Genomic DNA, 15,916 nt, shown 5'->3' with positions numbered 1-15,916 from the left:
CATAGATGGTTTTTTAAGCTTAATTACCTGTAGAGAACAAATGTAAATAAAAAAGATAAGTTGTATGGGGTCTTAATTTTGAAGTACTCAATGATTCAGAAATCAGGGAAATGAGGAAAATAATTAAAGAAGAAATAATTATGTAAAAGGATATCCAGTTAGCCAACTATGACACAAGAGGATATAGGACAGAAATGAACAGCATGATGTCCTAACATCAAGTAAAGAGAAATTTCAAAGAACGAGTTACTTACCTGGCAATATATTTTTAATTAAACCTTTTATTTTGAGGTAATTTATATTCAGTTCTATAAACTAATATAGAAACATTCAGAATCCCGTTTATCCAGATTCCCCTCCACACACACACACACTATAGTAACATATTGAAAACCTGATAGTACAGTACATAGAGATGGTAGAAGCATGGATAGAGAAACTGATGGTATAGTATCACTACCTGCATATTGACATTGCTACAGTCAAGACGCAATATAGTTCCATCACCAAAATGATCCTTCCTGTCACCCTTTTATTGCAATACCAACCTCCTACTTCCTGCTCACTTTTGAAAACTGTTGATGGGCTCTCCATTTTTGTAATTTTGTTATTTCAGTAATATTATATAAATGGAATCATACAGTATGTAACATCTTAAGATTGGGGATTTTTACTCAGCCTATATCCCTTCAAATTGTTGCACATCTCAATAGTCAATTTTTTTTTTTTTTTTTTTTTTTTACTGCTGAGTAGAGATGGTATGAATATACCACAGGCATGTTTAACTTTTTACTTTTAACTTTTTATTAAAGGTATAATTATTATTTCTAGTTTTGTCTGTTATCAAAAAAAATGTTATGAACTATTAAGTTCATTTTGTTTATGTGTGATCATAAGTTTTTGGTTTACTCTGGGGTACATTTGATACTTTCTTAATGCTTTTAAGAGTTTTCACTTATAATTTCTGGTGAGATGTTGATGTTTAAGTTTCTTTTCTTTCCTGGGGGGTGGTTATATTTGATTTTGATATCAGAGTGATACTGATTTCAAAATATGTGTTAGAAAACAAAAACAACAACAAAATATGTTTTGGGAAATATTTCTTCATTTTCATTTGGGGTTAATACTTATTTAAATGTTTGGTAGAATTCAGTGACACCATTGGACCTAGAGATTACTCTTGGGAGGAGTTTTAATTATGCATCAAATTTATGTCATGGTTATAGAATTATTCATATTATCTATTTTATATTGATTGAGCTATGTTAATCTGTGGTTTTCAGAGAATTAGTCTAAATCTTCTAAAATGAATTTATGAACTAATTTGTTCATAGTATTTTTTAAATCTTTTTATTACAGCAGGATCTGTAGTGATAGTCCCCTGTTTAATTTCTGATATTGGTGATTTATCTCTTCTCTCTTTTTATTTGTGTCAGGTTTTTAGAATTTTATCTATTCTTTAAGATTCAGGTTCTCTTGGTTTCTTTAATTTTCTCTTTTGTTTTCTAACTACATATTCTAATACAAGCAGTTATTGTGATAAATTTCCCTTCCAGCATTGCTTTAGCTACATTCTACAAATTCTGTGGGCTTCTGGAGTGGTATTTGTAAAGCTACTCTCTCTTATCTATCTCCTCCATGAGTCTTTAAATTAGATTTTTTCTATGGGCCTGGGGCAGCTATTGGTCAGCAAGACCAACCATTGAGAAAATAGCTGGATGTAAATATGGGTTAGGAAAAGTCAAAACTGCTGAATATGAATATCTCTGCATCTGTTCTTAAACTTATCTGACAGAGAATTTCAGAGAGTAATGGTTGATGTTTTACTTCTTTTTTCCCACAAGTTTTTTTTCTGGACTAGTCTAATCTGAGCCTACATAGAGAAGGATATTTGGGGAAATCTAAGTTCCATCTTAACCAATCTGCCAAAGTAGAATTCAGAGCAAACCTCTTGACAACTTGACATTCATGTAAACTCTCTTAATTATACTTACAAATAAAGATAATAGCAAAATTGTGCTTTGCCTAATAAGATGGAACTATTGAGATGGAGTTACTGTGAAAAACCAAAAACATGGTGATTATTTTCAATAATTGAGGATTTACAAAACCATGTTGTTAAGGCAACATTAAGCACTATCTCTGCTGTTATGGCCTCTTGTTTATATTATGTAAGGGCAAGGGTGGCTGGCTTCCATCCACAGTTTGGAGCACTGCCTTCATATGATAAGTAATACACCCCTCTACTTAAGTCTATCAGAGCTAATCCATTGAATCTACTTGTCACTTCCACTGTATAATCTTAAAGGATTTGATTTAGGTCATACCAGAATGACCTAGGGCTTTCCCTACTTTCAATTTAAGTCAGAATTTTGCAATAAGGAGATAATGATCTGAGCCTAAGTCAGCTGCTGATTTTGCTGAGTGTATAGAACTTCTACATCTTCAGGTGCAAAAAAATATAATCAATCTGATTTTTGTACTAACCATCTGCTGATGTCTTTGTGTAGAGTCTTCTCTAGTGTTGTTGGAAGAGGGTGTTTTCTATGATCAGTGTGTTCTCTTGGCAAAATTCTGTTAACTTTTGCCCTGCTACATTTTGTACTACAAGACCAAACTACCCTGTTAGTCCAGGCATCTCTTGACTTTCTACTTTTGCATTCCAGTCCCCTATGATGAAAAGGACATCTTTTTTGATGTTAGTTCTGGAAGGTCTTGTAGGTCTTCATAAAATCTTTCCACTTCAGCTTCTTCAGCATTAGTGGTTGGGGCATAGACTTGGATTACTGTGATACTGAATTGTTTGCCTTAGAAATGAACTGAAAGCATTCTGTAACTTTTGAGACTGCACACAAATACTGTATTTTGGACTCTTTTGTTGACTATGAGGGCTCCTCCATTTCTTCTCAGGGATTCTTTCCCATCATAGTAGATATAATGATCACCTGAATTAAATTCACCCATTCTGGCCCATTTTAGTTCACTGATTCCTAAAATTTTGATGTTCCCTCACCATCTCCTGGTTGACCACTTCCAGTTTACCTTGATTCATGGACATAACATTCCAGATTCCTTTACAATATTGTTCTTCACATAACTGGATTTTACTGTCACCATCAGACACATCCACAACAAGGCATTGTTTCTGCTTCGGTTTGGCCTCTTCATTCCTTCTGGAGCCATTTCTCCACTTTCTCTAGTAGCATGTTGGGCACCTACTGACCTGGGGAGTTTATCTTTCAGTGTTGTATCTTTTTTCCCTTTTCATACTGTTTATGGAGTTCTCAAGGCAAGAATGCTGAAGTGGCTTGCCATTCCCCTCTCCAGAGGACCACGCTTTGTCAGAACTCTCCACAATGATCCATCTGTCTTGGGTGGTCTTACACAGCATGGCTCATAGTTTAATGAGTTAGATAATGCTGTGATCAATTTGGTTAGTTTTCTGTGATTGTGGTTTTCATTCTATCTGCCCTCTGATGGATGAGGATAAGAGGCATGTGGAGGCTTCCTGATGGGAGGGACTGACTGTGAGGGAAACTGGTTCTTGATCTGGTGGGCAAGGACATGCTCAGTAAATATTTAATCCAGTTTTCCACTGATGGGTGATGTTGTATTCTCTCCCTATAGTTTGGCCTCAGGCCAAACTAGGGTAGAGTTAATGGAAATAATCTGACTTCCTTGAAAAAGACTTATGCCAGCATCAGAGACTCCTGGACATTCACAGGGAAGTTTGGCTCAAAGAACAGTATGGACCTAACAGAAACAGAAGATATTAAGAAGAGGTGGCAAGAATACACAGAAAGTGAAGTGAAAGTGAAGTCGCTCAGTCGTGTCCAACTCTTCGCAACCCCATGGACTGCATGGTCTACCAGGCTCCTCCGTCCCATGGACAGAGAATACACAGAAGAACTATACAAACAAGATCTTCAGGACCCAGATAACCACGATGGTATGATCACTCACCTAAAGCCAGACATCCTGGAGTCCAAGGTCAAGTGGGCCTTAGGAAGCATCACTACATGACCACAGGACTCAATTACAGGCTAAAAATTAACCATCCCTTCAGAAATTTTTCTTTGGTGGGGTATAACAAAGACCCCATCAGAAAGGGAGAACGCTGGTTCTCCTTAAGGGCCAGTCATCCTCTCATTTCCCTCTAATAAGTTTCCCTTTTCCCTGACCTCCCTGCTCACTCTCTTTTTCTCTGCACTCACCTTACTACTTTGCCAACAAAGGTCCGTCTATTCAAAGCTATGGTTTTTCCAGTCATCATATATGGATGTGAGAGTTGGGCCATAAAGAAAGCTGAGCACTGAAGAATTGATGCTTTTGAACTGTGGTGTTGGATAAGACTCTTGAGAGTCCCTTGGACTGCAAGGAAATCAAATCAGTCAATCCTAAAGGATTTCCAAAAGGAAATCAGTCCAGAACATTGATTGGAAGAACTGATGTTTGAAAATGAAGATCTAATACTTTGGCCACCTGATGCAAAAAGCTGATTCTTTGGAAAAGACCTGATGCTGGAAAAGACTGAAGGCAGGAGGAGAAGGGGATGACAGAGGATGAGATGGTTGGATGCCATCACCCACTTGATGGACATGAGTTTGAGAAACTCTGGGAGATGGTGAAGGACAGGGAAGCCTGGCATGCTGTAGTGCATGGGGTTGCAAAGAGTCAGACATGATTGAGCTAGTGAAAAATAACTTAGGTCAGTCTTTGGCAAGCATTCAGATGGGACACAATCACTCTGTCTCACACTTCTGAAACTTTTGTGTAGCCAATTTTCTAATTTTATTCCTTCTGAGTCCTTTATCATCTACCCAAATTGTTAGTTATTGCCAATGAATTAATGACTAATAGCTCTGTAAATATCTTTTTCCTAAAAAAAAAGAAAAGAATAATAATACAGATTTCTCAAAATCTATATCCCTTTTTGGGAGATGTTTATTCACCTCTCTTCTTTAGGGTCACTCCTGAATGGGGCAGCAGTAAGATCACTGTCTGCTTTTAACTGTCAACTTTAAAAATATTAACAATCTGAAAGCTGAGAATTAAGCTTTATTCAGTGGGAATTTTTGTTATTGCAATCCCAGGAGACAGCATCTCAAGTAACCCTGAGAGAACTGCTTCAAGGAGGAAAAGAGAGGACCCAAGTTATATAGAAGTTTTGCAATAAAGGGCAAATAGTCTGAACATCAAAAGATTGTTGTTAAATAAAGAAAAACAGAAAACCCAAGTTAAGGAATTTAGTGATTTTCTATGTATAGGAAGGTACAAGAATCTGGGTTCCCTGAAATCATTCCTTTGGTATGCACCTCAGCTATCTGGGGCCAGTATGTGCTATCCTACTGGGCTTAGTCACTCAGTTATGTCTGACTCTTTGCGACCCCAAGGACTGTGGCCCACTGGAGTATCCTGTGGTGTTTTTCTCATCCTGAGCTTCCCTGTGGCTTATGTAGGGAGTGGCTGTAAAATGATTCTGATGGATGCTCGATGGGTATTCTTTTCCTTCCTGTGTCCCCTTAGGGCTCAGCAGCTCACATTGGAGGGCTGCAGTTGTTGATGACTATGACATCTTTGTTTACTGATATGGCAGGAAATATTCCATTTCTCACAAACATACAGCATCTTGTGTATAACTATCTGTAAACTCTGACTGAATTATTATTCCCTGGTAAATTGGTCATAATGAATTTCCCATGAGATCATAATGCAAATTGCGAGAGGAAGAAATGTTGGAGAAATGGGAGCTGTGAGAAACAGATCATTTTTCATTTGGGTTACTTGTACATTTAGTACCTGCTCTATACTGATACGGTGTGGACAACTTCCATTTGATGATGGATACTTTAAAATGCACAGCCGGGTAGGTCAGAAAACATCACAGTTCATGAGGGGGAAGGTCAGTTTTCATGATTAAATCTGACCCATGATTGTGTGATCAATTTCTACTAGGACCCAGTAGTAAGTCAAATATTATTTCTTTAAAACAGGATTTTTTTTTTTTTTTTAAGAAGAGGGGATAGCTTTGCTCCAAAATCTCAAAGGTTTCATACAACATCTGTTATATCTATCAGCTATAGATAGGTCAAGCACCATCAAATTATTTTAGTATATGACCCAAGGGTCAGGGTTGTATGCTTCTATTTAAGAGATTTATTTTCCTCTGGGATCTAGCTGAAACTGGAAGGCTTTTAATTTACTCAGTAAATGGATAGAAGTAGAAAGTGAAAATTACGTATATGTTGCCTGTGAACTCTAAAGAGGTCCACTAAGTTTTGTACATCTTTTTAAGTGGTAGGAGAGTCCAGCTGTAAAATTTAAACAGGGTCCTTCCTAAAAGGGACCTGACTTCCCCTTCATTCCAGAGGCTCTGGATCTCTGAACTGAAAGCTCAATTTTGTGGAGTGGAATTCAGAGGAGCTATTTGTGGAGGGGCCACCATTCTCTGATTTTGTGGTTAAATTTAGACTTTTGATCACCTGACCCAGCATATTTCTACTTACAAAATCAAATATGGGTTTAACAGGCAGCCCATCCTGACATCATGATGCATTATCCAACACGAAAGATCTCTCTTTCTCACAACTTTCTGATTAACATTTGGTCTCCTGGTTACTATGGTAATCACACCAACCTGTCTGTGACATTTAAGTATTCTCACTTGGCCCTGTCTCTCTGGGATCATATAATTTCCTTTGAGAATTTTCTATTTCCATTCACATCCTGTAAAGAAGAGCCACTACTGAGACCTGAAAGCTTTGATAAATAAGATATAAAAGTCTGGGTTATGAATGAGGGAAAAGTTAAAAACTGATAAATGGAAATGAAAGAGATGTAAATAATTATTTAGTATGTACTGACAGCCTGCTTTATCTAAAACAGAGCCTTGCTAGCACAAAGTTAATTTTAAGGTAACAAGTATATTGAGAATAAGTTTTGGGATAACTGGTTTAATGTTTCACTGGCAAAACACCATATATCTAAACAGTTTATTTATGTTATTTGAATCCAGAACCCATGCTCTAACAATTACCTCAAATTTATAGGAAATAAAAGAGCAGGGAGTAATAAATCAGCGTGGAGTCGCAAAAGTGTCATTAAAAAGGACTACCATAAATTCCCCTCAAACTAAATTGCCTAATATTGTGACAAGCGCCACAGTATTGGTTCCAAGGGGTTTATAGATGTCCAAGGCAGTGTACCACTTCTTTTATCCCTGTATGTGTTCTGTCTGACTATATTTGACTGTATTCCCGGGAAGAAGATGGCTCTTTTTCCTCAGGGATGCGGGAGGAAGCGCTGCTTGTGTCACTGGCCTGTTGAGTATGCCATACATATAACTGCATGCTTGTATCTATTTCAAGTTGTTTAGGGTAGTCTCTTGTGTCTTGATGGTATTATCTGATTTTATATATTAATATCCTGAAACTGGATATTCACGGTCTGATACCCTTTATAAACTATAGAAAATCAAACCTGTGCTGAACTGGCATAATTTTCATCAGCTACAATATTAGAGAAATGGGTTGAAGTGTTCACCATGCTACTGGCTCATGATTCAAGCATAACTGTTAAATAAAAGTGCCATGGTTGTTTTTTCTCATTCACTATGTCTCTGTAGTGTGTAAAATGCTCGTTTGTTTCATATTCAGTCATTCTATCTTTCATAATGCCCATACAGTTAGTGTCAGGTGAAGAGAAAAATTTGAGGTAAACTATTTTATCATGAATATAGAACCCCTCTTCTGAACAAAACTCTTGATTTTATGCAGTGTGCTTAGTCACCCAGTCGTGTCTGACTCTGTGACCACGTGGACTGAAACCCACCAGGCTCCTTTGTCCATTGGGCTTCTTCAGCCAAGAATACTGGAGTGAGTTGCCATGCCCTCCTCCAGGAGAGCTTCCCACCCAGGGAATTGAACCCAGGTCTCCAACATTACAGGCAGATTCTTTACCATCTGAGCCACCAGGAAAGTCTTGATTTTAACAAGGGTTTTTAAATTAGAGATTTCATGGGATTATTAAATCATTTCAGAGTTGTTATTTTTACCTTCAACTTGCTCCGAAATCATTGCATATGACTCTGAGTTATTGGCTGACCACCACTTATGCAGAAAAGTTCAGTTACACCAAAAGAAGAAGAGACACAAGCAGACTCATAAAATATGACTGTTTAGCTTCCTGTTTTGTCTCCATCTCCATGTCTCCAAAGTCCTAGTCTTGCTTTTCCCCTTTTCATGTGTTCTCAGAATATATTCTGACTCATATTCCATCCCTTTCTGGAGAATGACAACCCATTAGTTATCTTCAAGATCCTTTAACAAACCTTCCTTGTTCAATATTTCATCATTACTTTTAAAAGGCTTAGTTTTCATGTTTTTTGAAATAAAATAGCAATAATAACCACAGTAAAAATGTACGTTTCTCAAACTCCTCTATCCACTGTATCTCTTTATATCCAGGTGTGCACTTCTTGAGAGAAGAGACTGAATTTACTGAAGCAATTGTTTCATCTTCTATTTGTTTCTCAATATTTTACCATCTGCTATGCCTCACCTATGGCTAGCTCTGCTGAGGTTACTTTGACAGGCTTATCAATGACACAGTTTGTGAACTGGGAAAGGATACTCTTCATTCAGTCTTTTTCTTATTATTGATCTCTCCATACATTGTTGCTGCAAAACACTCTCTCCGAACCAATATTATTGACTTCCTATCATTGTTTTCCTCTGGATTTTCCTGCTGTCTTTTTGGCAAGTTATCCTTATCATTTTCGAACCTCTCTCTTAAGTGCTATTTCTGTTCTGTGCTGCATATTCTTCCTAGATAAACTGTCATTATTTCACCCAATGGTTTTTGTATTGATGTCTTCAAAGCATGTGCTTAGTCCATCAATACCATTGGCCTCTAACTCAGTACATATCATTGCCTAATGCCTTTGGATCAGTCTACACTTTGTTTGACCCACAGTAAATCAAAATCAAAATGTCTGAAACTGAATTCATCCTTCCACATCCATCTGTTGCTTTTCTGCCCACTCTTGATTCCTTTTCTTTCTCATACAAAACAGTACATTTTATGTGTCACCCTTTAATTTATTCCTTTACCCCATTCATTTCAATAAGACATGAAATAATATCAATCATGGGCTTCCCTGATGGCTCAGACAGTAAAAGATCCACCTGCAATGAGGGAGACCTGGGTTCGATCCCTGGGTTAGGAAGATCCCCTGGAGGAGGGCACGGCAACTCACTCCAGTATTCTTGCCTGGAGAATCCCATGGACAGAGGAGCCTGGCAGGCTACAGTTCATGAGGTCACAAAGAGTCGGACATGACTGAATGACTATCTACAACAACAATATCAATGATGCCTCTATAATATTTTTGAAATCCATAATCCTCACTGAATTCTCAATTCCATTCACATTATTTTTGGTTTCAACCAGGGGAAAAGGAGGCAGTATGTTATCCATAATTATACTTTACCAAATTTCTAAAATATTCAATGTCATGCAGGATAGATTTCAAAACTTTTAACATATATTCATTACAACTAGATATCTTCATCCTCTTCTGTTTTGTTACCTACTGAAACAGTTAAGATTTGGTGTGGCTGCATGTAGGAGAAATCCACTGGTAATGACTTACATAATTTTTAATTTATTTTTCTCAGCCAATACTAATTCTGAGGTAGACAGACCAGACTGGGATTGTATGTCAGGAGAAAACATTTTTTCCCCCAATCCTGTAATGTTTTTAACATACAAAAGGACTATTTAGAGTCATTCTGGTCTCTGACATCTCTTACAACTTTATTTTCTCTGCTCCAGGGAAGTGAAGGGAAGTTTTGGCTGATAGTTCAATGTGTCTGCTTAGCCTTATTATTCCGTGTTTCCTTCCTTGCAGGTGAGCTTATCACAAAAAGCGAACATTCCTCACTTCTCCTCCAAGGGAAAGTTCTTCCCTCACCACACAGAGATACCAGCCCTTGATAAGCATTGCTTGTGACTAGGTAAGTTTGCCTAATGGTGATATTTGGTTAGCAATCTGGCTCTCACATTAAGCAACACAGTTCAATCTAACATTACTCAGTAATGATGGTAATGCCTGCCCCCCTCCTTATTTTGTCTTTTGTTTGATCTCTCAAGTTATTCATGAGCCACTGGAACTTCTCAGAACATTAACACAATGAAGAGGTCATTGAGAGTTCAAATTCTTATCTTTCTGCTCTGGACCCTGTACCATATAACTTTCAACCTCAAGGTCACAATAAGGCTAATGCATTTACAGAAAGTTCTTTTAAATTTCCAGCAGGAAGGAGGAGGAAAAAGCAACACATGAAATGACTGAACATGTTCTTTTTGGTCATGAAAATAATGGCTTTACAGAAAGTCCTGTCTAATATACTTCTACTTTGTCCAAAACTGGGTACATGGTCACCTCTAGCTTCAAAAGAGCCTGAGAAGGAGATTGTTTATTTTGACAGCCTAAGCAAATAAATTAGCCTCCAACTAATAAAAATAAATGAAAAAAAAAAAAGCTAACTGAAAACAGAAAAACGGGAGGGAAAAGAATATTGTATCAGTAACCCTATATGTTTCCTGCTACTGCTGCTAAGTCACGTCAGTCATGTCCGATTCTGTGCGACCCCACGGAGGGCAGCCAACAGGCTCCTCTGTCCCTGGGATTCTCCAGGCAAGAGTACTGGAGTGGGTTGCCGTTGCCTACTCCGTATGTTTCCTATATAATGTCACATTGTATAATATTACATAGGCAGCATGATTTCTATATAAACAAGCTATGCAAACTCCATGCCCCAAGAATTACTGCCCACCTTGTAGATTATTGAACTAACAAACATTGTATCTCCAAGTCTCCTCATATGATCTTTGCTCTTTCCACAATGTCCACTCCTACTTTATTTACCTATTCTGCAAGATTCAGCCAGGCACTATCTATTTCATAAAACCTACTCTTTCTCAGGTTGTGGTAGGAGTGTCTCTTAGGAGAGGTCCTAGCACCCTGTACTTATGTTTATAATACTAAATTGCAAATATCTGGTAAAAGGTTTGTTGTATTATTTGGGTTAACATATTAAAATGCTAAAACAAGTGCCTTATACATTATACATGTTTGAATAATATTGCCTATTATTATTTTATTTATTCCATTTCTTTACTTTTAAAGACTATGCAATGAACAATAGAGACACATTTGATCTCAAAATGAAGTGTGTGCATTTATAAAGATGCTCTCAAATTTGTTTTCCCTTTTGTATGCTTCATTTATATGCTCTAAAAATTCTAAGATTTGTTTGAGCAGCATTCCTCCTAGACTTTAAAACCTTAAATCAGGGTATGAATCATAATAATTTCTTATTATTTGATGCACATATAGCACACACTGATTTGGACTCAGTTGTGCCTCACATCAATCAGGTTTGCTGTCTTAGGATATGTTTTAAGAGATATTATCTAGCTATAAAGCTTTCCATATTACTTTCTCCTAAAAAGAGATCCTGATGACAAAAAAAAAAAAAAAATCCTGCTAAATCAGTAATAAAATAACTTCAGTGTAACTGATTTTCTAGGCTGCTTAAATCACAACACAGAGCTATCTTTCTAGTTATTTATGGAGCCCACCTGAAACCTGAAGATTAGACAACTGAAGCGATAAAGGTGTAAAAAAGAGGGCATGCATGCATGAGGAGATGGAAATGGGAATCTTGTTACGTATCCTCTTTAAAGGTCCTCTCATCTTCCCTTGTTTTATCCCTGTTGGATGTTCCAATTTTTGAACTAATACCATCCCCTCTTCTGGTTTTTCCATTCCAAAGCTTTGCAATCATTGGTGAATCATTTAACATGTCCATGCCTCAGTTATATTATCTGTGAAATGGAGATAATAATAGTAAATATCTGGTAAAAGTTTTGTTGTATTATTTGGGTCAACATATTAAAATGCTAAAATGAGTGCCTTATACATTATATATGTTTAAATAATATTGGCTATTATTATTTTATTCATTCCATTTATTCATTTTTAAAGACTATGCAATGAACAGTAGATATACATTTGATCTCAAAATAAAGTGTGTGCATTTATAAAGAATTGCTAGCAATTCTCAGTGCATCAGATCAAACAAATATACCTCAAATCAAGTTTACAGAGATCTGATGACGTGTGCTATCTCTGATGTGAAGACAAAATTTAATTATGGTTAAAAATAAGTTTTGGTATATATGAGCTTTAAGGTTATTGCTAGGAACATTCTGATTTTTCTTTTTTCTTTTTATTTATTTATTTATTTTTTTGGTCTACTGAGTCTAACAAGATTGTATTTATACCAGGAAAGATTAGTTCTTCATGTGGACTTGAACACAGCATGGACCCGAGTCCATATGATTAGGTTTCTTAATCTAAGCTGATTAGACTTCTAAGCAGTGTGTTCTTAGGGAAGTCGCTGAAACTTTGTTAACTTTATTAGTAAAATAAAGATGGGATGGGGGGGGGGGGTTCAGGTTGGGGAACACATGTAAATCCATGGCTGATTCATGTCAATATATGGCAAAAACCACTACAATATTGTAAAGTAATTAGCCTCCAACTAATAAAAATAATTTGGAAAAATAAAAATAAATTAAAAAATTAAAAAAAAATATTTGTATCTGCTTTGTTTTTATGAGAATTTATGTGAGGAATAACTAAAATATAAAGTGCTTATAATAGTTCAAATCACATGGTAGAAACATAATAAGTTTGTAAATTTAATAATTATTAGCATAATTACTCAAACTCATAAGTTAACTATATATTATAAATAGCTAGAAGGTGACTTAATAATTCATAATTACAACCATTACTGCCTAGGAAACTATTGCTTCATATCTTCTAGTGAGTACAGTATCTCTTTAAAAAGAAATCTATTTGGAAAAACAAAATCAGAAGACTGGTTGGTAATCATAGTCTCTGATTATGAAAAATTATTTTTATGGCAAAAATATTAATGACATCGCATTGATAACCTGGTGATTTTGTCTTCTCAAAAGGGACAAATATTTACCCAAGTTTGGATAGACCGAGTCCTTAAAAGAAAGGTCTATCATTTGAGTAATGCTTGAATGTGTCAAGTCTTTCTCACTGAAATTCTTATTTCTAAGCCCTGACTTCCCTGTGCACAATATAAGTAGGCAAGAGGGATAGTAGGAAGTGATTTTAGGATTAACATCTGTGAAAAGGAAGGGAAGAAAGCTAAATTGAGCAAAGGAACAAGTTGAACTCTTCTGTGGCCCTTAATATATGTTCAGACAACCCCACTGACTTAACTGGAACAAGAATTGGCCTTTAGGTTTCATGAAATAGGAGTAAGAAGGCTATATTTTTACTGTTGTATTAATAAGTCTTTGGACATGGGCTGCCCTAAGGAAAGGGTTGGTGACTAATGGTAAATCAATCAGCACTCTTCAAATGAGGCAACTCTTCAAGGGGGATGACGACCAAGAGTACCTGCCAGCAGCGATTCCAGCAGCTGTGCATAAGGCCTTCAAACCTTAAGGACTTCTGGGAGGTACCGCGAGGTATTTAATACACGGAAGCGCCATGACAGTGAATGACAGGATATTGCGCCTACTAGACTAGTAGGGGTCACTTAAACAAGACATAGCCCCAGCAGAGCTGCTCTCCTAGTGTCTTTACTAGAACAGATGAACACAGCCTTTGTCTCTAGTAAAGTATTCAGTTATCTAGTATGTGCTTTTTAATTCCAGTCAATAAATAGTGTCCAAAATAGTTTATGTTTTTTGGGAAGAAGAGAAGTTCATGAATTATGTGGTCCCAGAATTGAGTTAATTTTTTCTGTTTATCAAATGACCATAATAAGTATTGATATAGCATATAACAAACAGAGCGCTGATGATATCAATCCTTGTCGCTTTTCACATTCGCTTGTGTAAACATATTTTATGAATGGCAAACCGCGTGAAATTGCTAATAAATATTTATTATAAATTACTGCATGTACTAACTAGGCCTGTAAATATTTTGGTTCTTGTCAGCTTTATCATTTTAGTTTTTACTTATTTTACTTTATCTTATTTAACCTTGGTGAATATGGCTTTAAATTTACTCTGCATCTAAACCTGGAAGGCATTGTGGGTGGTATCTGTGATAGTATTTTATGTTCAGCTATGTGTAAAGAAAAATGCCAGTGGGTACAGTGTTTGCAGATATAGAACAGCTCTACAAAATTCATTCTGAATTTGTAAAAATATTTATTTTATTTCTAGAACTTATTCAAGTATAGGCTACTGATGTTACTTTCTGAAGCCTTAAGTTTGATTTAGGAACTTATGTTTAATTTTTTGTCCACTAGACTTAACTAAAACTCTAAACCTTACAGTGCTGAGAACAGTTAGTACATCATTCTTCCATACTGCTAAAAAAAAGAAAGAAAATTGCATTCTGTCATGGGTATAAAGTTACATAATTGCAGTCAACCTGCATAAAATAAGAAATGAAAACATATAAATGGGATATAAATATGATAATTAGGCATTAATTCATACCCTTTTATATCTGTAAAATGTATATATAAATCATCTGATTCACTTTAGACTACAACTATTTAGGAGCAAACTGCAATTTAAGGATATTTAATGCTGTTCATAGTAAATTAAGATGAGGGAATAAGACTCCTTCAGGTTATTCAAGCATGGATATTTCAATTAAAAACATTATATACAGTAAACTGGTGCTGCACCAAAATCACCATACCTCAAGAGAACTACAAGATTTACATAAAATAAACCAGAAAAACAACAACAAGAAAACCTACCTTAAACTTTCATGCAAGCACAAATCAGCAATAAAAACTTACCTGTAAGTTTGAAGTACGAAACCTGTTAACTATAGACACCAGGGGGAATTCTGGGAAACTATCCATATAGATGAATTATATTTCATATGATTTACACACATATATATTTATTTTCCCACTAATTTCCAACTGAAATTTCATTTTCTTCCATTATATATATATATATACACACACACACACACACACACACATATATATATATATATATATATATATATATCAGGCAATAAATTATGGTAATATTAGTGATGCCTATAACTTTTTCAGTAGGAAAACTCACAGACATTTTCATATCCTATTATACCAACTGCAAATATGTCCTAGTATCTTTTATTCTTATTTTATTTTGAATTATGATAGTTAATAAGCCTGCCAATAATTTATTTAACATATTATCAAGATGCATCTGTTTAACTATTTTGTTGTTCAGTTGCTCAGTCGTGTCCTGCTCCTTGTGACCCCATGGACTGCAGCACACCAGTATTCCCTGTTATTCACTATCTCCTGAAGTTTGATCAAACTTCTGTCCATTGAATCAGTGATACGATCCAACCATCTCATCCTCTGTTGTCCCCTTATCCTTCTGCCTTCAGTCTTTCCCAGCACCAGGGTCTTTACCAATGAATCAGTTCTTTGCACAGTGGCCAAAGCATTGGGAGCTTCAGCTTTAGCATCAGTCCTTCCAATGAATATTCAGGACTGATTTCCTTTAGGATTGATCCTGGGCTTCCTTGGTGGCTTAGAAGATAAGGAATCCTCCTGCAATGCAGGAGACCTGGGTTCGATCCCTAGGTTGGGAAGATCCCCTGGGGCAGGAAATGGCAACCCACTCCAGTATTGTTGCCTAGAGAATCCCTATGGACAGAGGCACATGGTGGGTTACAGTCCATGGGGTCACAAAGAGTTGGATATGACAGTGACTAAGCACAGCAGAGCTTAGTCAGAGCTCAGAGACGATTGATCCTAAAGGTTACATATCATAGTTCTACCTCTATTAACTTTGTTATCTTAGGCACATCACTTCACAATTCTGTGGC

General features: G+C 36.3%; 1 long non-coding RNA gene across 2 annotated transcripts in view; it reads left to right on the top strand.

Annotated features, from left to right (window-relative positions):
• The window catches only part of LOC133058552 (uncharacterized), a 379,658-nt gene that overhangs the window by 217,836 nt on the left and 145,906 nt on the right, over positions 1-15,916 (top strand). For both annotated transcript variants that reach the window (XR_009693348.1, XR_009693349.1), the window contains exon 3: positions 9,911-10,016. This is a non-coding gene — a long non-coding RNA (uncharacterized LOC133058552). The remainder of the gene's footprint in view (positions 1-9,910; positions 10,017-15,916) is intronic.

Source organism: Dama dama, chromosome 6 (genome assembly GCF_033118175.1).
Source record: "Dama dama isolate Ldn47 chromosome 6, ASM3311817v1, whole genome shotgun sequence".
Classification (NCBI taxonomy): Eukaryota; Metazoa; Chordata; class Mammalia; order Artiodactyla; family Cervidae; genus Dama; species Dama dama.
This window is presented reverse-complemented; position numbering and strand designations above follow the sequence as displayed.